The sequence below is a fragment of the Ornithorhynchus anatinus genome, chromosome 5 (assembly GCF_004115215.2).
Source record: "Ornithorhynchus anatinus isolate Pmale09 chromosome 5, mOrnAna1.pri.v4, whole genome shotgun sequence".
Lineage (NCBI taxonomy): Eukaryota > Metazoa > Chordata > Mammalia > Monotremata > Ornithorhynchidae > Ornithorhynchus > Ornithorhynchus anatinus.
In genome coordinates, this window is record NC_041732.1 from 98031746 (window position 1) to 98058100 (window position 26355).

Genomic DNA, 26355 nt, shown 5'->3' on the forward strand with positions numbered 1-26355 from the left:
CCTTGCCCCTTCACTTCTCTGGGCCTCAGTTCCCTCCTCTGTAAAATGGGGATGAAAACAGTGAGCCCCAGGTGGGACAACCCCATCACCTGGTCGATGCTTGCGGTGCTTTGCACATAGTAAGGGCTTAACAAATACCACCGTTTCTTTACTTTATTTAAGCGCTTAACAAACACCAACATTATTATTATTCTCCATGCCTCAGTTCCCTTATCGCCCCGCGCTCAGAACAGTGCTTTGCACATAGTAAGGGCTTACCAAATGCCACCGTTTCTTTATTGAAGCACTTAACAAATACCGACATTATTATTATTATTCTCCTTCCTCCTCTTGTCAGCTGTGGGACCTTGTCCCTTCACTTCTCTGGGCCTCAGTTCCCTCCTCTGTAAAACGGGGATGAAAACTGTGAGCCCCAGGTGGGACAACCTCACCACCTGGTCGATGCTTGTGTTGCTTTGCACATAGTAATAATAATAATGTTGGTATTTGTTAAGCGCTTACTATGTGCAGAGCACTGTTCTAAGCGCTGGGGTGGATACAGGGTAACCAGGTCGCCCCACGTGAGGCTCCCAGTCGATCCCCATTTTCCAGAGGAGGTAACTGGGGCACAGAGAAGTGACTTGCCCCAAGTCACACAGCTGACAAGTGGTAAGGGCTTACCAAATACCACCGTTTCTTTATTTTATTTAAGCGCTTACCAATCATTCAATAGTATTTATTGAGCGCCGACGATGTGCAGAGCACCGGACTGAGCGCTTGGAAGGGACAAATGGGCAACAGATAGAGACGGTCCCTGCCCTTGGACGGGCTTACGGTCTAATGGGGGGAGACGGGCAGACAAGAACAATGGCAATAAATCCCAACTTCATAATAATAATAATAATTTTGGTATTTGTTAAGCGCTTACTATGTGCCGAGCACTGTTCTAAGCGCTAGGGTAGACAGAGGGGAATCAGGATGTCCCACGTGGGGCTCACAGTCAATCCCCATTTTCCAGATGAGGTAACTGAGGCACAGCAAAGTGAAGTGGAAAAGCAGCGTGGCTCAGTGGAAAGAGCACGGGCTTTGGAGTCAGGGCTCATGAGTTCGAATCCCAGCTCTGCCACTTGTCAGCTGTGTGACTGTGGGCAAGTCACTTCACTTCTCTGACCTCAGTTCCCTCATCTGTAAAATGGGGATGAAGACTGTGAGCCCCACGTGGGACATCCTGATTCCCCTGTGTCTACCCCAGCGCTTAGAACAGTGCTCGGCACATAGGAAGCGCTTAACAGATACCAACATTATTATTATTATTAAGTGACTTGCCCACAGTCACACAGCTGACAACTTTATTACTATTCCACAGCGAGGGCTTAACGGAAGGCACGAGCAGCATCACTGAGGGGCGGATTTCGGGGTGAGCGAGAAGGGAGGCCGGAGGGACTGACGGTTTTCTCCCCGTGCGGTGCAGGAGGAGGAGCGGGTAGCGGGCCGGTCCTTCGTGGTGTTGGTGGTGTGGCTTCCCTCGCCTTGCCCTCCCGTGCCTCCAACTGGCCATGATCGCCACCGGAGGCCTCCTGAGGCTGTCGGCTCGCAAGGCCGAGCCCCCAAGGGCCCAGCGCAGGAGGAAAGTCAAGAAGAAACGCAAAAACGACGTGGTGGTGGTGAAGGGCAAGCTGCAGCTCTGCTCCCTGTCGGGCCTCGTCGCCCTCTGCGGCATCCTCGTGCTGCTGGTGGGCATCGCCATGGCCGTGGTGGGCTACTGGCCCCACCGGCCCGGCTCCTCCTCCTCCTCCGCCTCCTCCGCCTCCGCCTCGACGCCAACTCCTCCGAGAAGACCTCCGTCCTCCTCCTCCGTGGGCTCCCTCGTCCGGCTCTTCTCGGGCTACCTGCACTCGGACCGGCTGAAGGTCTTCGGGCCCCTCATCATGGGCATCGGCATCTTCCTCTTCATCTGCGCCAACGCGGTGCTGCACGAGAACCGCGACCGGAGGACCAAGGTCATCAACCTGCGGGACCTCTACTCCACCGTCATCGACGTGCACAGCCTAAGGGCCAAGGAGCCGCCGCCCGCCAGCGCCGCCCCGCCGCTCAACGGCTTCCCCGGCCGGGCGAGAGGCCGGGGAGCTGAGTTCGAGGTGGTGCGGCAGCGCGCCGCCGCCGCCGCCTCCGGGGAGCCCTCCGGGCCCAGGTGGCTCCACAGCGCCCCTCCCGGCGGGCCCGCGCCCGACAGCCCCCTGCTCGACGGCGCCCCCCGCGGCCGGCCCGCGCCCGACAGCCCCCTGCTCGACGGCGCCCCCCGCGGCAGCCCCGCGTCCGACAGCCCCGCGTCCGGCTGGGGGCGGCAGAGCACCACCAGCTCCGTCCTGGGGTCGTCGCTCAGCGCCATCGCCCTGCTGCCCCTGCAGGGGGGCGGGGGCGAGATCCGATTGGCCGACGGCGACGCGCGGGAGGGCGGGGCCGGGGCCCGATTGGCCGAGGGCGCCGCGGCGGAGGGCGGGGCCGGGACCCGATTGGCCGGGGCCCGGGAGGAAGGGGGCGGGGCCTTAGAGGCCGGGGGCGTGTCCCTGGAAGACGAGGGCGTGTCCTTGGAATGCAGGGGCGGGGGCCTGGAGCCCAGGGTCTTGTCCCTGGAAGGCGAGGGCGTGTCCCTGGAAGGCGGGGGCGTGGACCTGGAGCTCAGGGAGGTATCCAGGGAATGCGGGGGCGCGGACCCGGAGCCCGGGTGCACGTCCAGGGGATGCGAGGGCGGGTCCCTGGAAAGCGGGGGCCTGGATCCCGGGGACGTATCCTTGGGCTGCGGGGGCGTAGCCGTGGATCCCGGGGCAGTGTCCCTGGATCGCGGGGGCGCGGTCGAGGCTCCCCGGGGCGTGTCCCCGGAATATGGGGGCTTGGTCCTGGAGCCCGGAGTCTTATCCAGGGAATGCCAGGGCGTGTCCCTGGAATGCAGGGGCGTGGACCCGGAGCCCGGGGGCGAATCCCTTGAATGCGGGGGCGTGGACCTGGAATCCGGGGGCAAGGACTTGGTATCTGGGGTCGTGCCCCCGGAATGCGGGAGCTCGGTCCTGGCTCCCGGGGGCGTGTCCCTGGCAAGCGAGGGAGGGGTCCTGGCTCCTGGAGGCGCGGTCTTGGATCCCGGAGGCGTGGGCCTGGCTCCCGGGGGCGGGTCCCTGGGATGCGAGGACCTATCCCTGGCAAGCGGGGGAGGGGTCCTGGCTCCCGGGGGCGTGGGCCTGGAACGCGGGGGCTCGGTCCCGGCTCCCGGGGGCCTGTGCCCCGAAGGCGTGTGCTCGGTGCGGGAGTCGGGCCGGGCGGGGCCTCCCGGGCCGGACGGGGATCCGCGGTCCGGGGGGATGCGGGAGGTGGCTGCGGGGGTCGGAGGCCCCGGGGGCCGCCTGCCCAGGACCGTCGGGCCCGGGGGGGTCCCCGCCCCCCGCCCCCCGGGCTTCCTCCCGCTGCAGGACCGGCCGCCCCCCGCACGGGCCCCGCAGCCCCCCAAGCCCCCACCCGCAGGCTCCCCCTCCACCCCAAAGGAGCGGCTCTTCGTCATCTGCAGGCCGCACGGGGTGGGCGTCGACGACGGCCGGGGGGAGAGCCCCTAAGTGCCCCCGCACCGTACGTCCCGAGCGGTCGGTGCGGTGCTCTGCACATCGTCGGCGCTCCACAGACGAGACGATGGACCGAACGATCCGCACAGGCCGGATTCACCCGAGGAAATCCGTCACCATCCAAAGATCTGCGGCATGGCCGCCCCCGGTGGCATCCACTGCCTTCCTAAGGATCAAACTCAATAACCATGCCGATGCCGATGGCGGTGGCTGGTATCTGTTAAGCGCTTACTCGGTGCCGAGCACTGTTCTGAGCGCCGGGGGGGGAATTCATTCATTAACGAGGGCATCTGTCAAGCGCTTACTATGTGCCGTGCGCTCCTTTAAGCGCTGGGAGAGATACAGGGTTATCAGGTTGTCCCACGTGGGGCTCGCCGTCTCGATCCCCATTTGACAGATGAGGGAACTGAGGCCCGGAGAAATTAAGTGGCAGGCCCGCGGTCCCACGGCTGTCGAGCCGACAAGTGGCCGAGTGGGGATTAGAACTCACGACCTCTGACTCCCAAGCCCGGGCTCTTTCCATTGAGCCACGCTGCTTCTCTAACACTGTGGGGTTGTCCCACGTTGGGCTCACGGACTTCATCCCCATTTGACGGATGAGGGAACTGAGGCACAGAGAAGTTGAGCGACTTGCCCAAAGTCACACAGCTGACAAGCGGACAAGTGGCGGAGTGGGGATTAGAACCCACGACCTCTGACTCCCAAGCCCGGGCTCTTTCCACCGAGCCACACTGCTTCTTAAGGATGGTGTGTGTGAAGGGCTTACTCTGTGCCAAGCACTGTTCTAAGCGCTGGAGTAAATGCAAGATAATCAGGTTGTCCCACAGTCTAATCCCCATTTTTACAGATGAATCATTCATTCAGTAGTATTTACTGAGCGCTTACTATGTGCAGAGCGCTGTACTAAGCGCTTGGGATGAACAAGTCGGCAACAGATAGAGACGGTCCCTGCCGTTTGACGGGCTCACGGTCTAATCGGGGGAGACGGACGGACGAGAACGATGGCGATAAACAGAGTCGAGGGGATGAAGTAACTGAGGCACAGAAAAGTTAAGCGGCTTGCCCGAAGTCACACGGCAGACATGTGGTGGAGTCGGAATTAGAACCCAAGTCCTCTGACTCCCAAGCCCATGCTCTTTCCAAGCATCCTTTTTTTCCTTATTAATAATAATAATAATGGTATTTGCTCAGCGCTTACTATGTGCCAGGCACTGTACCAAGCGGTGGGGTGGTCACAAGCAGTTTGGATTGGACACAGTCCCTCTCCCTTATGGGGCTCACAGTCTCAATCCCCAGATGAGGAAACTGAGACACAGAGAAGTAAAGTGAGTTGCCCCAGGTCACACAGCAGACGAGTGGCGGAGCTGGGATTAGAACCCATGACCTTCTGACTCCTAGGCCCGGTCTCTATCCACTGCGCCAAGCTGGTTCTCAAGCAAACAGCCCTCTATGCCCAATTGTGATTATACATTCCATGAACACAGCGACTCTCCAGTGATTAGATACACTTTTCTTAATTTTCTTAGGAGCAAAGGATATATTTTTGGCAATAACTGTGCACTTTATTCCATCTTGTTTATGTTTCTTTGAGCCCGTGGGTTGCTCAGTTGCCGGGTTAGTCCATGGCGACCTGAAAGTCAAACGGCTCTCCGCTGAGCCGCTGACATCCACCTTCCCAGAAAGGGGTGAGCAATAATATTGCTGGGTAAAGGCTTGCGAGGTTAAAAGCATGAATAAATCCGTCCCTAAAGAACACTCCTCCCACTTCCCACAAAATCGCGTACATACACACGCACATACACACGCATATATACACAGACACGGACACAAATTCTACAATAGTGGCCTCCTGTGGAAATCAGTATGCATCGCTGGGATGTGGTTGGACTGTTACATTCCTAAATTTAAGATATTGAATACAGTACATGATGCTTTATTGAGTATTACTACACCTGTATTGGATAATACCATTAATAAAGAATGTTTTTAATAAAAGGTTTGCAAACAAAAGTCGCCATTCAGATTTCGCTTTATTTTGAGGTCATGGAATGCTTTCAAATATAAGAGGCCGTTGAAAGTTATGGGGTTAAGATTGGGTCTGTAACAATTACATTGTATTCATTTGGTAAATAGTAAGCCTTATTTTTCCAATTTCTCCTTTATACTGAGGTTGACCCTATCTTTTTTTTTTCCCACTCATAAATCAATGATTTATAATCTGTTGCCTATCTTGCTGTAAGGAAATGCTTGAACCCAGACAAAGGGATTGGGGTGGGGTTAATCCTGGGGATTGTTTCTTTCTGATGTTTATCTTAAACATGTTTATTTTCTCTTTAATGAAATGCAGTCTTTAATGAAATGCAGTGAGTTCATTGTCATGTGTTAAAAAGTTACCCATCTAACCGGGTTCTCAGAGGAGGAGCCCACCCAGGAAACAGGTAAGAAATCGCAAGAGTTAGACAGAACAACCTGCTGCTGGCCTGGAGCCCTGTCCGTGTCCGCTAAGCAATGTGGTTTAGTGGACAGAGCACAGGTCTGGCAGTCAGAAGAACCTGGGTTCTAATCCCAGCTCTGCCACTTGTCTGCTGTGTGACCTTGGGTAAGTCGCTACACTTCTCTGGGCCTCAGTTACCTCATCTTTAAAATGGGAATTAAGATTAGGAGCCCCATCTGGGAGAGGGACGGTGTCCAACCTGCTTAACTTGTATCTACTACAGTGCTTAGAACAGTGCATGACATGGCAATGTTCTAAGCACTGGGATAGATACAAGTAAAGCAGGTTGGACACCGTCTCTGTATTAAACGCTTAACAAGTACCATTATTCTTCAAAAGTATTTATTGAGCACTTACTATGTGCAAAGCACTGTACTAAGCGCTTGGAATGTACAAATCGGGAACAGATACAGTCCCTGCCCTTTGATGGGCTTACAGTCTAATCACGGGTTTACAGTCTAGTCATGGGTTTACAGTCTAATTATTATTATTATTCCCACCCTGAGCCCTAAAGTCTCAGAGAGGGGTTTTCTAAAAAGCTCCACCTTGGGAAGGGTGTGTGGGTTAAACTAGGTTATTCGCCCGTGATCGAGACCCATTTGGTTTTCAACTGCAGCGATAATGTCCTAAGTGTGCCCTACCAGCCTAAATTTGGGTTCCTCTGAACATGAACTAGGGTAGTATGGAGGGACATACTGGAGACTAGCATAGGTGGACATGTTCCTGGCCCACAAGGAACTTTTAACAAATCCATTTATTTGAAATGCATAAATAAATTCCCACCCCAGGACTTTTCAGGAAAGTAGGTCTGATGGTCCACCTTGCTGATCATAAAGTCGATGGTCATCTATAAAACTCGGTTTAAGGAATTTAATTTCTTCCAATTAAGTCGCACGATAATAGCAAGGTGTTGATTCAGATTTGCTAATTATTCACCTTTGCAGAAAGAAACTATCTATGAAAATGAATAAAATGCAAGGCAAAAAAGCCAGTGTTGATTAGAGGGTAATATCTATAGCTCATTCGATGGAGACCACCGTGGAAGCAGTGTGGTCTAGTGGAAAGAGCATGTTCCTGGAAGTCAGAGAGCTCTGTGCCTCAGTCTCCTCAACTGTAAAATGGATATTAAATGCTTCTCCCCATGATTGTGGATCAGGGACTGTGTCCAACCTGATTATCTTGTATCTACCCCGGCACTTAGAACAGACCTTGAAATATAGTAAGTGCTTAACAAATTCCATAAAAAACCAGCACAGTACAGTGCTTTGATTAACAAAAAATAGTGATTAGGTCTATGGGAGGTAATTTAATTTTAATTTTCTTTTTTAGCCTGGCAGATGAGAAGAAAGTTTCAAGCAGCCATGTTGAGGGAATTGCTGGCCAAAGAGGATTTTGGGGTAGTGAATCTGCAACAAGACTGCCCGAGGCTCTGAACTCTGGATAACTGCGTGAGTAAATTTATGCAAAACATGAGCAATAGTGCTTCCTTTCAACAAAGGAGTGGGCTGGATAGTATTATGAGAACCATATTCTTTGAAGTGAAAACTGAATGACATTTTGATTTAGCCAGACAGTCAAAATACACAAAGAAGTATCTCCCTTGTTCTCCTCAATCAAATTAGGTTTTCCTTATGCCTCTCCCAAATGCACTTTGTGCTGATAACTAGTGATTTGAGCCTTGGAAAAAAAAAGCTATTCTGGTAATCCTACAGTGTAGGAAAATTATTATTTTCATTAGTGTACTTTGGGTCAAAATGTATCATCTTCAAAGACATCACTGAAAGCCAGCATCTTCACTTGTATTACTTCACTCTTTGGGTGGTTTCTTTTCAGAGACTCAGAATCAACTTTCCATAAGCTAATAAGTAATAATAATAATAATAATAATAATGTTGGTATTTGTTAAGCGCTTACTATGTGCCGAGCACTGTTCTAAGCTCTGGGATAGACATAGGGGAATCAGGTTGTCCCACGTGGGGCTCACAGTCTTAATCCCCATTTTACAGATGAGGGAACTGAGGCACAGAGAAGTTAAGTGACTTGCCCACAGTCACACAGCCGACAAGTGGCAGAGCTGGGATTCGAACTCATGAGCCCTGACTCCAAAGCCCATGCTCTTTCCACTGAGCCACGCTGAGTAGGAATAAAGCATAGGCAGATTGCAAGGCAGTCAGAGGGTAAGGACATTATTTTTCGGCTATTGAGTAGTGGTTGACAGTTTATCCTGCCTTTTGGATGAATAACTTTGAAAGACTTTCCCAGAACTGTTTAACTTTTCTTCTGAGTAACATGACCTTTGGAAAGATTTTCTTTTCCACTATTCAGTCAATCAATCGACCGATCAGTTGTATTTATTGAGCTCCTACCCTGTGCAGAACACTGTATTAAGTACTTGAGAGAGTAATAATAATGAAAATGATTGTGGTGTTCGTTAAGTGCTTACTATGTGCCAGGCACCAAGGTCTTTGAGGACAGGAATCTTATCTACTAATTCCAGTATTCTCTCCCTAGGGCTTAGTACTGTGTTTTGCACACAGTAGGTGCCCAGCAAATACTATTGATTCAATGATGAAGGGGGTAGTTCCCTCAGAGTCCTCACCTTACCATTGCATCAAATAAGGCCCCTGAGCAAGCCCGATACACTGGCATTAGGTGGTTTCTGAACAATACACTTTGTGGACCTGTTATATATCAAATTCCTCCCTCTCCCAATTCGGAGAACTGCCAGGAGGAGGAGGTGGAAAGAGAGGAATAGAATAATTCTGCTTTTCTTCTACTTTGAATGTTGAGTTGTTTCTCTGGGCAGAGACAAATCTTAATCTGGGGAAGGCTGTCCAAGAGATTGAAATGCCTCTGGAATTTCTACAGGAGAGCTAATGGGCTTGGGGAGAGGCAAGGCATGTGAAAAAGGAGGGCGAAGTTGGTGGGAAAGAGAGGAGGGAAAAGCTGGTTCTGTCTGGATGGTTCCACAACGGTTTGATCCTACGAAGTGACAAGCAAGTGAAATACTCGAGGTTATTATCGTATTTACTGAGCTGTGTGCAGAGCATTGTATTAAATGCTTGGAAGAGTACAATATAACAATAAGTGACACGTTCCCTGCCTACAACGAGCTTGCAGTCTAGAGGAGGAAACAGGCATTAATATAAATAAATAAGAGGTAATGAGACCAAGATAATTCCACTGAGGGGTGCTTTACAGAACCGCCCCTCTAGTTCTCTCCAAACTTTAAATTATCAAGTCTCTGGGCATCATGAGCAGGGGGATGGGCACTAGGGATGTGTCTGGATTGCTTCATATGACTGGGGGAGGGGGAGGCAATGACATGTGGTATAATAATTAAACCTCTTCACCTCAGGTTTGGTAGAATTGATAGAACACTGAGTTAGCTTCCTAAACCAACCACACGGTCATCAAACCAATTGCACTGCTGTCGTGGCACCGTCTGGATGCCATGGCTTCAGTTTTCTTTTATTCATTCAATCACATTTTTTGAACATTTATTACTGTACTAAGCAGTTGGATGATTAGAATACAACAGTAGCCACTTCTGGTTCCATACAACATGGATGCTTGAAACCAAAATATATTTTTAGACACTGTCAACTGTGTTATTAGTATGTGTAAACTCAACCTAAAAAAGTGTCTTTCTCACTAAAGGGTTTATCCTTTTTCTTTAACTCTCAAAATGTGTTCTACTCTAGCATAATGTACAATCCATTTTGATTACAGATAGTACATTACTGGCAAAATTATACAGTAATTCTTCTTTAATTGCCTAATAACCGTTGTCTTTTACCTAGATTGGGTAGCAAAATTATACAGTAATTATTCTTTTATTTTCTAAGTAGCTGTTGTCTCCCACCTAGACTGGGTAGTTTATCAGCACAAAGATAGTATCTGAATTTGCTTATTTTGTCACTCCATGTTCAGCACACTGTTCAATACCCGTGCTCAGTAAATATCCCTACTAATAGAGTAAAACATAGTTTAAGCCCCAAACAATTTAAATTTGAAAGTGCTGGAGGTTGATGCTCTGGTAAATTTGGCTTTCTAGGAAGAAAAGCAAATGAACATTTGAAGAAAGCAAGAGCATTGAAAGGTTGATTCAGTGATCTAATGCTAATCCTTCAGGGTTTTGTAACCACCTGACTTTAGGAAGGGTTATTTAGAGCCCTAAACACAACTTCGACTTGAAAATTTGATTGCACAATTCTCTCCATTTATATTGCTAATTTCTATTCTGCATTATGCTTAAAAACCATTCCTGATTTATTAGTGTGGCTCGTTACTAATGCATTAGAAGGAATAAATGAGTTGCTGAAGATGCTTAAAGGAGAAAAGACCTCATTTGAGTTTATTACTAATAGTAAAATAGAAATTACTAATTTCTTTTTTAATCTCCCCTAACCTCTGGGATCTTATGTTGCCGAATAAAAGAGCCTGGGCTTGGGAGACAGAGGTCGTGGGTTCTAATTCCGACTCCTCCTCTTGTCAGCTGTGTGACCTTGGGAAAGTCACTTAACTGCTCTGTGCCTCAGTTACTTCATCTGGAAAACGGGGATTAAGACTTTGAGCCCCAGGTGGGACAACCTGATTACCTTGTATCCACCCAGCGCTTAGAACACTGCTTGGCACATAGTAAGTGCTTAAAATATACCAAAATTATTATTATAATAAAGGAACAGCAAAATTCCTGTAGAGTGGTGGGAGAGTGGAAGTCTTGAAGGCAGAGAATCTGGGTTTCAGTTCATGTTCTACCACCAGTTTGCTCTGTGATCTTAGGCATGTCTCTTAATCTCTCCAGATGTCTGTTTCCTCATTTGTAAAATGGGAGTGATGATCCCAGCCTTTCTCCCTACCTCACAGTGTTATCATGATGTTCTGCAGCTCAGCCTGTACTAAATGCTTCATCCCACTAATACCAAAATACTCAGTGAACTTTGAGCTCATCTCTCTCTCACTGTCAATTCCTTGCTTACATCCTCCTTATGACCTGGAACTTCCTGCCCTTTCATATCTGACAGAGTACCCTTCTCCCCATCTTCAAAGCCCTAGTAAATCAAATTTCCTCCAAGAAACCCTGAATAATCTATTCTCCCCAACCTCTTCTCCCTCCCTTCTGCATAACCTATACACTTGGATCTGTATCCCCTAAAAATTTTGTTATTCATCCCACCCTCAGCCCCACAAAATTTATAGGATTAATTAATCCATAATTAATCCAATACTCTGTCCCTTCCCCCGTCTATGATTTATCTTGATACATATCTTCCCCACTAGATTGTAAGAACCTTGAGGACGGGATCATGTATTTATTATTATTATTATTATTATTAAGTGCTGTCAAGTCATTCCGGATTCATAGCCACTCCTGGATATACTCTTCAGAACATCCTGCCCTCTGCCATAATCCGCAACCTTTCTAACGGTTCTTCCGTTATTGTTGTTATGGTCTCTATCCATCTAGCTGCTGGTCTGCCTCTTCCACATTTTCCCTGGACTTTTCCTAACATTAGTGTCTTCTCCAGAGAATTAGTCCTCCTGATTATATGTCCAAAATAGACTAATCTAAGTCAAGTCATTTGGCCTTCCAAAGACCACTTTGGTTTAATTTGTTCCAAAATCCATTTATTTGTTTTGGGGGCAGTCTATGGGATTCGCAAAAGTCTTCTCCAGCACCACATTTCAAAAGAATCGATGTTCCTTCTATCCTTGTTTATCACTGTCCAGCTTTCAGATCCCTACCCTGTCATTGGAAACTCCATAGAGTTAACAATTTGTATTTTTGTGGCAATTGTTGCATCAGCACATTTCATGACCTTTACCAGGCTCCTCAGAACAAGTCTTCTTAACATTTATCTTTGGCATATTTCTTGGCTACTAGTTCCTTTATCATTGATTATTGATCCCAGGAAAGAAAAATTGTCAACTATTTCAATCTTCTCTCCATCCACTACAAATGTGTTAAAAGTTCCAGTTGCCATGATTTTTTTTTTCTTGACATTCAGATATAGGCCCATCTTTTTGTTCTGTTCCTTAACTTTTAATTATAAGCCCTTCAAATCTTCTTCACTTTCTGCTAGTAGGGTTGTATCATCAGCATAACGCAGGTTGTTTATATTCCTTCCTCCAATTTTCACTCCCCATTCATCTTCATCTAATCCAGATTCTCTCATTAGGTATTCACTGTAAAGGATGAACAGATAAGGCAGTAAGATACATCCTTGTCTTACACCTTTACTGATGAGAAACCATTCTGTTTCTCCATATTCTGCTCTTATTGTAGCCTCATGTCTACCATGTCTGTTATACTCTCCCAAGCACTTAGTGTTCAGCACAAAGTAAGGGCTCAATAAATATCACTGATTGATAGTCTGATAAGTCATGTGAAAGCATTTGGGGAATAAAAGCGCTAAAGAAAATTGAAGTGTTCTTTTGAACTCTTCTTGCATTCCAAGTCAACTGGACATCAGATAATGAAAATCTCCTTTCACTTGAATGTCTCTGGGCTAGACATAAAGCTTGGACAGGGCTGCCCTTTAGGCTGAAATTGCTCAGGACACTCAAACAGTGTGGGAATAACATTTTGGTGGGGAGAGAGCAAAGGGAGTTTTAGCAAGTTAAAACCGGTATTTAGAAAGTGCTCACTATGTGCCAGGCACTGTGTTAAGTACTGGGAAGAATTTAAGATAAACTGTTCAGACATGATCCCTTCCCCAGGCAGGGCTCATAGTTCAAGTCGGGGGAGGACAAACATATAGAAAAGACAAATAAATTACAGACAATGGGACAATTAATAAAGACAGTATTTATTAAATGCTTTCTATGTCCCTGCACTGAAAACAAAAAATGAAAGACTTGGGGCAAAATAGTAGATGAACAATACTAGCAAGGACGCTAGACTGTCAGCTTGTTGTGGGCAGGGAATGTGTCTGTTATTTTGTTATATTGTAGTAATAATAATAATGATAATTATGGTACTCATTAAGCACTTGCTCTAAGCAAGCACTGTTACTTGCTAAGCCAACATTAAACATTTTTCTAAGTGCTGGAGTAGATATAAATTAATCAGGTTGGACATAGTCCCTGTCCCTCATGGGGCTGACACTCTTAATTCCAGTTTTACAGATGAGGTAGCTGAGGCCCAGAGAAGTAGTCACGTGCCCAAGGTCCGACAGCAGATAAGTGGCAGAGCCAGGATTAGGACGGTCCCACAGCAGATAAGTGGCGGAGCCAGGATTAGGACCCCCATCCTTCTGATTCCCTGGCCTGTGCTCTATCCACTAATCCATGCTGCCTCCCAAGCCCTGTGCTCTCCCAAGCACTTAATACAGAGCTCTGCACACAGTAAGTCCTCAACAAATATGATTGATTGATTAATTGATTGCCTGAAATGGGTCCTTCAAATTGCTTTCTCTGCTGATGTCCAGAAGAAGCCCCCAGAGCTGCTGTTTCCAAGGCTTGCTTGTTCCCAATCTAAGAACTGGACAACTTGCCAGGAGGGGTGGGATTCAGGACAAATTACCCCTAGAAGTCCCAACTGTAGTAATGCTCCTGATAGGAGTGTGAATGTTTTCCAGTTGTTTTTCTGTCACTAGGAGATAAATGGGAGATAGAGATGATGCACAGGAAGAAATGCAGAGTTGAGCTCTGATTCAGTTAATGGCAACAAAACAATTACAAATGAGTTAACAGAACCATCTGGCTAAACTGAATTATGGCTCATCTCGGATGGCAATTTTCAGTACTTAATTTGTGCCGGGCCTCACCTCACTGTGGCTTTGCTCAAGAACCATTTTGGGAAGAACTATGATGGGGGTGGTGTGGGAGGGAGCTATGCTGTTGGGGGTCTATGCTCAGACCTGTTGGAGCCAGGAGCTGCGTTGGACTGGAAAATGGAGTTTCTGCTTCTGACACCATTTTCCCTGATCCTTAAATCTCCCATCCCAGCCGTTTGACTCTGCAAAGAGAGAAGTCTAGTCTTTCCTGTGAAAAAATGATGATAATAATATACTAATCTTATAATAATTGTATTATTATAATCATCATTGTGGTATTTGTTAAGCACTTACTCTGTGCCAGAAACTGAACTAAGCAATGGGGTAGATACAAGGTAGACTGTAAGTTCTACCTTTACAGTCTACTCTGGACTATAAGCAGGGAATGTCTTTGCTTATTGCAGTATCGTACTCTACCAAGCGTGCATATAGTACATTGCTCTGAACACAGTAAGCACTCAATAAATATGATTAAATAATGTGGTAAGGTTGGACAAATTCCCTGATTTATTTCTTTATTTTATGGAATTTGTTGAGCACTTAGTATGTGCCAAGCACTTGTACTAAGTGCTGGGGTAGATACACAATACTCAGGTTGAGAAGCAGCATGGAGAAGTGGGATAGAACACAGGTCTGAGAGTTAGAAGGTCATGGGTTCTAACCCCAGCTCCGCTACTTTGCTGTGTGAACTTGGGCAAGTCACTTCACTTCTCTGGATCTCAGTTACCTCATCTGCAAAATGGGGATTGAGATTGGGTGCCCTATGTGGGACAGGGACCCTGTCCAACCTGATTTGCTTGTATCCAACCCAACACTTTAAGCGCTTAGTACGGTGCTCTGCACATAGTAAGGGCTCAATAAATACTATTGAATGAATGGAACGCAGTAAGTGCTTAACAAATACCATAATCATCATCATCATCATCATCATCACAGTCCCTGTCCCACAGTGGACTCACAGTCTAAGTAGGAGGGAGTATGATTTAATCCCCATTTTTCTGATGAGGAAACTGAGGGCCAGAGAAGTGAAGCAACTTGTCCAAAAGACAAGCGGCAGAGCCGAGATTAGAACCTAGGTCTTCTGACTTCCAGGCCCGTGCTCATTCCACTATGCCAAGCTGCTTCTCACTTGGGGCTCAGTGTAAGAAGGAGGAAGAACTATCAATTAAATCAATTAAATCCTGGGCAACATGGATTTTGAATCAAAGATAAGGTACTCCTGGCTAAAATGCCCCCACTGAGAAGCATGATTAGCTCTTCTCCAAACAAGACATTCATACAGAATAAAGGAGATGTGGACTCTGGCTGGAGTTCAAAAGGAGTTTCTTTGAAGAATTATAAATCTCTTATTAACCATGTGTGGTTTCACTTGACTTACAAGTTGAAAAGGATGCAAAATTCAGATCCAGATTTAAAGCCACCAACTAAGACTTATACAAGGAAAACTCCACAATAGATCATCCACCCCCCTTCCCTCAATCAATGGTATTTATTGAGCACTTACTGTGTACCTAACAGTGTTTTAGTTGCTTGGGAGAGCAGAGAACATTAAAGTTAGTATATAAGTTCCCTGTTTACAAGGAGTTACAGTCTGGATGAAGAGACAGACATTAAAATAAATTACAGAGAGGTGAAACAGCAGAGTATAAGGATATGCACGTAACTGCTGTGGGGCTAGGGGTGCGTGAAAATCAAGTGCTTAATGGTACAGATCCAAGTGTATAGGCAACCCAGAAGGGAGGGTGTCTAGGAAAAATGAGGGTCTTGTCAAGGAACGCCTCATGGAGAAGACGTGATTTTAGCTAACCCTATAAAATTACTGGTAACTATGACTCTAATAGGTTCCTAGTAAGAATAATGGCCAAAGTCCTCATTTAATCAATATTTTAATTGGAAAGAATACAAACAGAGCCCAGTGGAGCTTTGAAACTGCAAACCTAAAGGTACACCTGAAGAACAGCCAAGTCATAACAAGGACTTCTTCCAAGTACTTGGGGTCACATCCTTTCAGCACACGGCTCTCCTTGCTCTGGGCAGGGAACGTGTCTGCTAATCTTGTGGAACTGTATTCTCGCAAGCATTTAGTACGGTGCTCTGCATATAGTCAGTGCTCAATAAATACCATTGGTTCATTGATCGATTGAGGCTTTTGCTTGGAGAAAGGATAGCAGAAACTCAAAATTGAAATAACCCCAGCCTCTTTTACCACAGATATTGGTTGAAGAAAAAACCTCTCCCTGTGTCTCTGAGAAAGGGAGAGACTGAAGTCCCCTCTTGATCGTGGCAGACCTTAATCAGATCAATAATCCATTCAACTCAGCGTTCTGCCTCCAACTCTGTCATCTTGTCCCCTTCTACCTCATCTCCTTATCCCCTTAATACAACCCAGCCTGCACACTTCGCTCCACTATTGCTAATCTTCTCATTGTACCTCAGTCTCATCTATCTCGCTGCCGACCCCTCGCCCACGTCCTGCCTCTGGCCTGGAATGCCCTCCCTCCTCAAATCTGATAGACAGTGACTCTCCCCTGGCTTCAAAGCCTTACTGAAGGCACATATCCTCCAAGAGGCCTTCCCTGACTAAGACCTCATTTCCTCTTCCCCTTCTCCCTTCTGAGTTTTGGTTTGAAAAGGAAAAATAAGGGGGAGAGGAGGAAAAAAGACAGTGCAGGGAGGAGAGAAGGATCAACTGAAGGAGAAGGGAGAGGAGAAGGAGAGGAGTAGAGAGGAGAGGAGAAACTAGAGGATACAGCAGGGGACAAGGCTCCATTTGCTATCATGACAAGGGGTGGGGGCGGGGAGGAGTGGCACAAGACACAACTGCTGTATCTGACTTTGGAGGCATCCCTCTGTTCTTTCCAAGCATCTAGTACAGTGCATCTCACCAAGTGGGTGCTCATTAAATATTATTAGGGCTACTGGTGTTCCCCATATAGATAGGAATTAGGTACCATGATTACTCTGGGATTTTACTTCCCCCGACATCAGCCACTTTGCTCATATCTGTAGATAGATGATACAGATATAAGTATAGATATTATGGTATTTGTTAAGTACTTACTATGTGTCCAACACCGTTGTTAGCCCTGAGGTAGATACAAGTTAATCAGGTTGGATGCAATTGCTGCCCCTCATGGGGCTCAGAATCAAAGTGGGAGCGGGAATGAGTGTTTCATCCCCATTTTACAGTTAAGGGAACGGAGGTACGGGGGAGTTAAGTGACTTCCCCAAGGCCACACAGAAAGCAACTGACAGAGTCAGAATTAGAACATGGATCCTGTGATTCCCTGGCCTGTGGTCTTCCACTAGGCCATGCTGCATATATTTCCATGATCAAAGCTGCTCAGTTGCTTTTCATTACCTCCCACGCCCTCCTGGCTCTCCCCTTTGTAAACCTTTGTGATTGATTTTTTTTTCTTTGAGCCTTTTTGATTCAGTCCCAAGGGCACAGTCCCCAGAGAACAGAGAAAGCAGGGCAATGCAGCTCTGAATCATTGTCCTGGGAGAGAAGGACTTCCCTACATTCTCCCTGTCTCATAGGATTCGGACTGTGGTCACCACCATCTTTCTTGGTAATATTGTTTAGAAACACCCAAAAGCTGTGTCTACAAGGTTCTGGCATTTCCAATTCAAAATATCTGACCTCAAATATTGTTCTTTTTTCTCTTTCTCTCTCTTCTCATTTATCCTAGTCATAGTCTATATCAAACAAAAACTCCTCACTATTGCTTTAAAACTATCACCTTGCCCCCTCCTACCTCACATTGCTTCTCTCCATCTACAACCCAGCCTGCACACTTTGCTCCTTTAGTGCTAACCTCGCTGTGACTCGATCTCACCTGTCTCACTGCTGACCCCTCGCCCACGTCCCGCCTCTGGCCTGGAGTGCCCTCCCTCCTCTAATCTGACAAACAATTACTCCCCTCCCCTTCAAAGCCTTGAAGGCCCATCTCCCCCGAGAGGCCTTCCCACACTAAGCCCCACTTTTCTTCTTCTCCCACTCACTTCTGCATCCCTTTGCTGACTTGCTCCCTTTGCTCTTACCTCCTCCTAGCTCCACAGCACTTATGTACATATGGCACAGTGGATAGAGCCCTGGCCTGGGAGTCAGAAAGACTTAGGTTCTAATCCTGGCTCCTTCACTTATCTGTTGTATGACCTTGGGCAAGTCACTTCACTTCTCTGTGTCTCAGTTCCCTCATAGTGAAATGGAGATTGAGACTGTGAGCCCCACATAAGACAGGGACTTGTCGAACACACTTTGCTTGTAATCACCCCAGTCCTTAGTCGAGTGCTTTGCACCTAGAAAGCATTTAACAAATACCACAATTATTATTATTATTAATAATTTTATGTATTTGACTTGAAGTCTGTCTCCCTGCTTCTAGTCTGTAAGCTCATTGTGGTCAGGGAATGTGACTGTTTATTGTTGTATTGTACTTTCCCAAGTGTTTAGTCCAGTGCTTTGCACACAGTATGTACTAAGAGAAACAGCGTGGCTCAGTGGAAAGAGCCCAGGCTTGGGAGTCAGAGGTGATGAGTTTGAATCCCGGCTCTGCCACTTGTCAGCTGTGTGACTGTGGGCAAGTCACTTCACTTCTCTGTGCCTCAGTTACCTCATTTGTAAAATGGGGATTAACTGTGAGCCTCACGTGGGACAACCTGATTACCCTGTATCTACCCCAGCGCTTAGAACAGTGCTCTGCACATAGTAAGCACTTAACAAATACCAACATTATTATTATTATTACTCAATAAATCCAATTGAATGAATGAATGAATTGTGAGCCAGGAACCTGGATTTGTCTTTACTTCCCAAACAGTTCCCTGGGATACGGGTTTCCCCTACCATTGGGCAGTCCTGGATCTGTCATTTGGGGACACCTGTAAACCTGCTCAGCACAGGTGAATTTTGACTTTTAGCAGATTGCCTTCCACTCGCTAGCCACTGCCCAAGCTAGGAATGCAATGGCTAAGCCTTTGCTTGACTCCCTTCCGTAGTCGAGACTGCTAGAGAACTGGAAACTCTCCAGAAATGACGCTGAGAGGGGAGCTAGTCAGTTACCTCTCTCTCTGTAAAACATTTCCATCATGGTAGGAGGGGGTTAGCAGTAATGCCTCATGGTCTGTCTTCGGCAATAATCTGAAAACCTCTGTTGAAGGTCTACAAAGAAATTGTAGGGAAGAAAAAGAAAAAAACTACATTTCCCAGAAGGCGAAGAGGCTTGACTCCTGCCCTCTTTAGGGAGTGGTCCTGTGTAGAGCCCCTCTCTGGTCTTGATGAAATGGGAAAGAATACAGCTCTTTCTCTTTTTCCCTCCTGATCTTGGGTTGTGAAGGAACTTCTTTAGAGGTGGCTCCCCAAAGGCAAATCACTTGTCAGTCAGTCAGTCAACGGTATTTATTGAGCACTTACTGTGTGCAGAGAGCGCTGTACTAAGCACTTGGAAAAGTACCATGTAACAATTATCAGACACATTCCCTGCCCACTGTGAGCTTACAGGGGTGAGACAAACCTTAATAGGCAAGCTCCTTTACCTTTGATTATGCTGGTGGAAAGGTTGGGTTTGTGGGTTTAAATTTTTGTTTGAATTTGTTCTCTTGTATCCTTGACATTTGTGTCTCCAATTAAGATACAATTTGTTAACAGATGTGGTTAATAAGTTTTATAGTTCTTCAAACCACTAAGGTATAATCCTCTTTTGGATTCTGGGTAAAATGCACCTCTCCCTTAATTTTTTTGAATGCCTTGTGTGTCAAAGGGCTGTTTGTACTATCACTATTGTTGTTTCTCATAGGTTAGCAAGGTACCCTAAACCCGTATCTAAGAGAGAGCCTTTGGTCAGCTATAAGGAAGGTCTGCATAATAGAATACCAAAAGAGGCTAAGGAGTTGTGCTCCCTAAGAGGCTTTTAGAAAAGGAAAGAATATCCTAGATGGTCTAGTAATTCACTTGTGTGGAGACAGGAGGCTGGATCAAATGAAGTCTCAAAGCCCCTTTCCAACACTAAGATTCTCTGATTTTTTGATCTAAAATGTATAGGGATGTGCATATTTCTTGGTCACAAGAGTTGTGGATTTTTGATCACCTATTATCCAACCACTTAGACCAGATAAGGCGTGCATGTACACACACACACACTCACACACCCACACACACCCACACACACCCCCGCCACTAAATTCCGTTGTTGGTCCTGAACCTATAAGATCAGTTTTCCATGCATTTGCACCCTGTGTGTTTTATGGATTCGGAATTCAATGATCTGGATCAGAGAATTTACTTTCCATTGCTTCCTGTACTGCTAAATAAGTGTTGGTGCTTCTTTAAAAATTTATCTCCCATTCGTATCCTTCAAGAGGCTTTCCCTACTAAGCCTTTATGCTCTCTTCTCTCACTCCCTCTGTATTGCCCTTGTACCTGGATTTGCACCCTTTATTCACTCCTCCCTCAGCCCCACAACACTTATGTACATATCCATAATTTATTTATATTAACGTCTGTCTTCCTCTCTAGATTGTGAACTCACTGTGGGCCGAGAACACGTATACCAATTCTGTTATACCAAACTCTCCCAAGCATTTAGTACAATGTAAGCCCTCAATAAATATGACTGATTAATTGATTCAGTGTACATGTCTGTTTTTAGTTAGACTACATAGGATCTCTGCCCTCAAACACCCACCCCACACAACATACCCTCGGAACCATTTGAAACAATGACCTTTCTTTTTCTCGGTCAAACCAACCTCTATTATTGAAGCAATTTCAACAGTGAGCTCACCCTATTCACTTAACTCCTTGTTTCCTCCACTACTGTACTCTCATATTACTAAACCTTCTGGATTTTTTTACAGTGTTCATGGGGCTTTTATTAATGATATATGTTTATGGGCAAATGTTTACGGACACATGGACTGTCTGCTCCTACTCTTCCCCCACTTCTTACTTCCACACTGTTTCATTCTTTCATTCAAACGTCCCTCTACAAAAGCTTATGCCTCCTAGGGTCTCCTCTGTTAGAATATAAGCTCCTTGTGGACAGGAAACCTGCCACTTCATTATTCCATACTTTCTAATGTCTAATACAATGAGCAAAATAATAATGGTAAAAGCTAATACTATCCTCTATGCCACAGTTTCTCTAGTTTTCCTGTAAGGAGGGAGAGCTCAGTGTCAAGTGACATAACTTTGACCACCTCCATTTCAGAGAAACAGACCTTTTTTTGAAGTAGTATTTATTAAAGCCGTTACCATGGGCAAAGCACTGTACTAAGCACCGGGAGAGAATAACACAGATGGCAATTAAATGCAGTCCTTGTCCCTCGTGGAGAAATATTCCTCATGTCACCATTCAATTATTTGCATAATCATAATTAATTATTGATAATAATTATGATTTCATAATAACAATTCAATTATTATTTCAATTATTTCTCTATAAGAACTTGTAGAGAGGTCCATAAGCACAACAGTCCTGTGGTCTCCCATGATTTCTACTTTTACTACTCTTTCTATTTCAAGATTTTACTGCTTTTGTATGTTTCCAAGCACCTAGAACAGGGCTCTCCTCATCAAGGCTGCTATAGCTAATAATAATAATGTTGGTATTTGTTAAGCGCTTACTATGTGCCGAGCACTGTTCTAAGCGCTGGGGTAGACTACTGCAACTGCTGCTGACATGAGGTCACCAAAGAGGCCGTGGAAGGAACAAAATGGTCTTGACAGCATTCTACAGTTTAGGCTGGAGTTCACATATCAGAACCTCTCTATAAAAAAGTATACATCCCGCTTTGATTCTCTTTCTTTGAAAAATATTGTTCAGTAATCTCTCCATTTCTAATAGCCAACAAACTGGAAGAGCAAAATTAAGTGACATTTGTCTTGAGAGCATAAGCAAAAGCCAATTGCTTATGACTCATCAACTTCTGACATTTAAAACATCAATTAGCAGAGTGGAAAGTTTTTTTGCTTGCCGTGCCATTTTTAATTTTTAATTTATGTAGCATTTCTTAAAAACGTGTGGATAGAGGAATGTATAATACTCTGTTCTCCAGGGAAAGAGATGGATGATTGGAGAGGAATTTTACAGCCCAAGTCATCAAAGAAAATTCTTAATGAAAAGAATTTTGGACTGGAAGACAAAAAACCCGGGTTCTAATTAAGCTCCACTACTGATTAGTCTGTGGTGGTGGTAAGATACCTGAGCTCTCTGGTTCCAGTTCTGGATCTGGATTGTGTCTTCCCCCTCCCTACTTCAAAGGTAAACCTTGGAGTTCCTCAATAGAGAAGCCCCAAGTATGTTCATGGTATGTTCATTCTCCATATCGATTAAATGTCTGCAGCATTTTCATCCACAAAGTTCTTCCTTCCCACTCTCTAATGGGTCATCAGGACAATGCTGACTCATAACTTAAAAAGACAAAAATAGGTCCCATTTAAATAGCATTTGCATTGTTCATTCAAACCCGCTGAGAGAACCAGTTACTGTCTCAGCACGCCTTCTTTGTTTGGTACAGATTCTCTGAAACTCCTAGGAAGGAATTTTTCTCAGGTTCTAACCCCATTTTGAAATGCACATTTACAAGGCAACAAGATATAGAGGATAGAGCATGGCCTGGGAATCAGAAGGACCTGGGTACTAATCCTGGTTCTGCCAATAGTATGCTGTGTGACCTCGATCAAGTCACTTAATTTCTCTGTGCCTCAGGTCTTCAAATGCCGGCGAGACATTTCAGTCCCATAGCAGCTCCATGGACACACCTTCTTCAGAACATCCCGTCTTCCGTCATAAAGTCACACTGGTATGTGTATCCATAGAGTTTGCTTGGTAAAGATGCAGAAGTAGTTATCATGGCCTTCTTCCACACAGTAAAAACTTGAGTTTTTGCCATTGTTTTTGATCAATGTTCTGATCTCTTGATTATCTGCCTTTGACTCTTTCCCATGCTGCTGCTGCCCAGCACAGGTGAATTGACTCTGATGCTTTGGCTTAGACCTTTCCATTATGGATAAGCCTATATGGCGTAATCTTAGCTTCAGCAGCGTACGCAGACTCTCTTGCCATGATAAGGTGTCAATACAGGTAATTCATCTGTAAAATGGAGATGAAGACTGTGAGCTCCAAGTGGGACATGGACTGTGTCCAACTTAAGTTGTCTCTTAGTACCGTGCCTGACACCGAGTAAGTGCTTAACAAATACCATTAAAAAGGCTGCAAGGGTTAAATGCAGAATACATATCCATGTTGCTCAAATTGTGATTCTGAACTAATCCTTCTGTACTGTTCGTTTTGATTCTAAAAAATGGAAAAATTCATGTTTTCCTATCTTTTCCAATAGAATGAAACCCCAGCATCTTCAAGTTGGGTTTTCCAAGTGATTTAGAACCCTGGAAAGCAGTTATAGGCACTGCCAGAATGAAGACTTTCTTTTTGGACATAGTCTGCCTGGAAAAAAACCAGACAACTCTGCAATTCATTTGAGATCCCCTAGACTGTAGGCTCTTCCACTAGATGATAAACTCCTTGAGATTAGGGGTCAAGTATACCAATTCTATTGCTTCACAATCTTCCAAGCGTTTGGTGCAGAGCTCTGCACTAAGGTATGCACTCAATAAATCAAATTTGTTGATTGACTGATTTTGAGGGGGATGTCCTAACAATTTTCTGGTTACCTCGGGAGGAGAAGTGGTGAGGGGGCTTCAACCACACCTAATAGGTTAATCAGTGGTGTAAGTTCCTTCTAGGCAAGAACCATTTCTACCAACTCTATTTCACTGGACTCTCCCAAGAACTTAGTACAGTGCTCTTCACCCAGTAAGCTCTCAAATACCATTGATTGATTGATTGATTGAACTGAGACTAGAACTTGAGTTCTTTGCTTTGTTTGCTTCCTTCCACCAGGTTCCCTGCTTTTAATCTGCATAGTAAATAATAAGGCTAAGAAGGGATTTAGCCAACTCTAGTCTATCCGTCGATCAGAGCTTGGCAACAAAATCTCAAGCCAATCATTCATTCAGTAGTATTTATTGAGTGCTTACTATGTACAGAGCACGGTACTAAGCGCTTGGAATGTAAAATTCGGCAACAGATAGACAATCCCTGCCCAGTGACGGGTTCACTGTCTAAACCTGTCTCTAACCTTGATAATTATAATTATAATGATGGTATTTGTTAAGCGCTTACTATGTGCCAAGCACTGTTCTAAGAACTGGGGTAGATACAAGGTAATCGTGTTGTCCCACATGGGACTCACAGTCTTAATCCCCATTTTACAGATGAGGTAACTGAGGCACAGAGAAGTTAGAGCCTTTCCCAAAGTCACCTAGCAGACAAGTGGTGGAGACTGGATTAGAACCCACATCCACTGACTCCCAGGCCCAGGCTCTTTCCACTGATCCATGCTGCTGCTCTACTAGTGCACTTTTAAAGTCTGAGTCAAGTTCACCCTTGGCTCCATTTTGACAGCTTCCTGGAATGAACTCATTTCCTTCCACATGACTTTTGGCAGGAGTGGTTACTATTCCTCTACTTTCACAATGAAATGGTTTTGGTCTGAGCCAAAGGGTACAGAAGAATGCCCCATTTGAAGTCTCCTTGCAGGATAAACTCCACTGCAGTAAAAGTAGCTGGCTGAATTGCCAGGGCAATACATCCACCTATGCACATCAGTGTGAATACTGAAACTTGTGATAATTTGTTGAGGAACAAAAATACAGTCAACAAATCGATAGTATTTATGGAGCAATTGTGTATAGACCACTGGACTAAGCACTTCGGAGAAACCACTAATGTGATCTCTGACCACAAGAAACATCATTTTGAAGGGAAGACTGACCCTAAAATAATTTACAGATAAGGGAAGAAGGACAGTAGTTGGGTACTAAGGGTTTTTAAGGGTAGTTGGATGAACAAGTGCTGAATAGAGCTTGAAAGTAGATATGTACAGAAGGGCTAAAAGGTGTGGTGAACGTGCAACGTGTAGTTGGTGCAAAATTATTAAGGTGGCAGTTGGAGGAACATAATTTAGGGAGAACATAAATTGATCAGGGAAGGCTTTCTGGGAGTGGGGGAGATATAACTTTTGAAGGGGTTTAAAGATGGAGAGAGCTGTGGTCTAACAGATTTGAAGGTGGAGTGAGGGCCTGGCAGATGAACAGGCATGAGCAAGGGACCAAAGGTGGGGAAGAATCAAACTAGTTGCCCAAGGGCAGAGAGAACTACCTGGAGCTCATCAGGGTGTTTAGGAGGGGTTTCCTATTGAAACAAGAAGATGATCCTTGAGCGTTTCAGTCTCAGACCTTTAATCCGTTCTGCCAAAGTTGTTCTGTTTTAAAAATTTTTGTCCCTCAAAATACAGTGTAAAGAGTAAGGGTCAAAGTTTGGTCACAGCTGCTCCTTTGATGCACAAATCCCAACTGTTCCTTGAGACACTTCTCCTTCTGAAAAATCCTTGCCATTTTTCCTAAACTGCAACGATGCTGTGAAGATCATCAACTTTGCCTTTAGAAACAGGATTGGGGAAATTCAAACAGGTGGATGTGGTTAATACCATGGAAGTCTGACTACATTGGCTGAAGAATTTTCAGGCAGTGGACAGTTGGAGGAGGTTAACTGACTACAAAGTTCAGCTGATTCTTTTTTTTTTGTTATTGTAGGATATACACTGCTCCACTTGGCTTGGGGAAGATGTAAACAACTTGATCTTCAGATAGGTTTATTTTCACAGACGTGACACTTCAGCACCCAGAAGGAATTGATCTGAATAGAACTCAACAGAAACAGATGCATGATCAACAGCCCCTTCCCTAGTGGCACCCATAAAGATGATCTGTTGCCATGCTATTTGTGGTGACTGGTGCTGTTTGTAATTCTGTTCTGGGTATCACAATCCTGCCACAGCCTCTGATTTCCGAACAAGCCAAGATGTTCTGCCTGCCACTTTTGCCTTCTAGCCTGGCTGTCTCCTCCTTCCCCCTCCCCATCTTTGTCTTCCATATCTATCATTTATTTATATTAATGTCAGTCTCCTCCTCTAGATGGAAAGCCCATTATGGGCAGAGAATGTGTCTACCAAATCTGTAGTATTGTTATACTGTACCTCCTATGCACTTAGTACGGTGCTCTGCAGTGAGTACCATTGATTGAACTGAGGCACAGAAAGGTGGTTTTTGGTTGCTGTTGATAATAATTATGGTATTTGTCAAGCACTTACTATGTGCCAGGCACTGTACTAAGAACTGGATACAAACAAATCAGGTAGGACACAGTCCCTGTCCCATATGGGGTTCATGGCCTCAATCCCCATTTCACAGATGAGGTAACTGAGGCATAGAGAAGTCAAGTGACTTACTGAAGTTATTGTTTTATGATATTTGTTAAGCACATATTATGTGCCAAGCACTGTCCTAAGTTCTGGGATAGATACAAGACCATCAGGTTGGACACAGCCCATGTCCCATATGGAGCTCACAGCTTTGATTCCCCCCATT

At 45.5% G+C, this 26355-nt stretch overlaps 1 long non-coding RNA gene across 1 annotated transcript; it reads left to right on the plus strand.

Moving 5' to 3' along the window:
* Positions 1-7342: 7342 nt before the first annotated feature.
* Positions 7343-25708, plus strand: LOC100077648. Its single transcript, XR_003759954.2, has 3 exons — positions 7343-7529; positions 22574-22667; positions 25522-25708. It is a non-coding gene; the product is annotated as an uncharacterized LOC100077648 (long non-coding RNA).
* Positions 25709-26355: the final 647 nt, after the last annotated feature.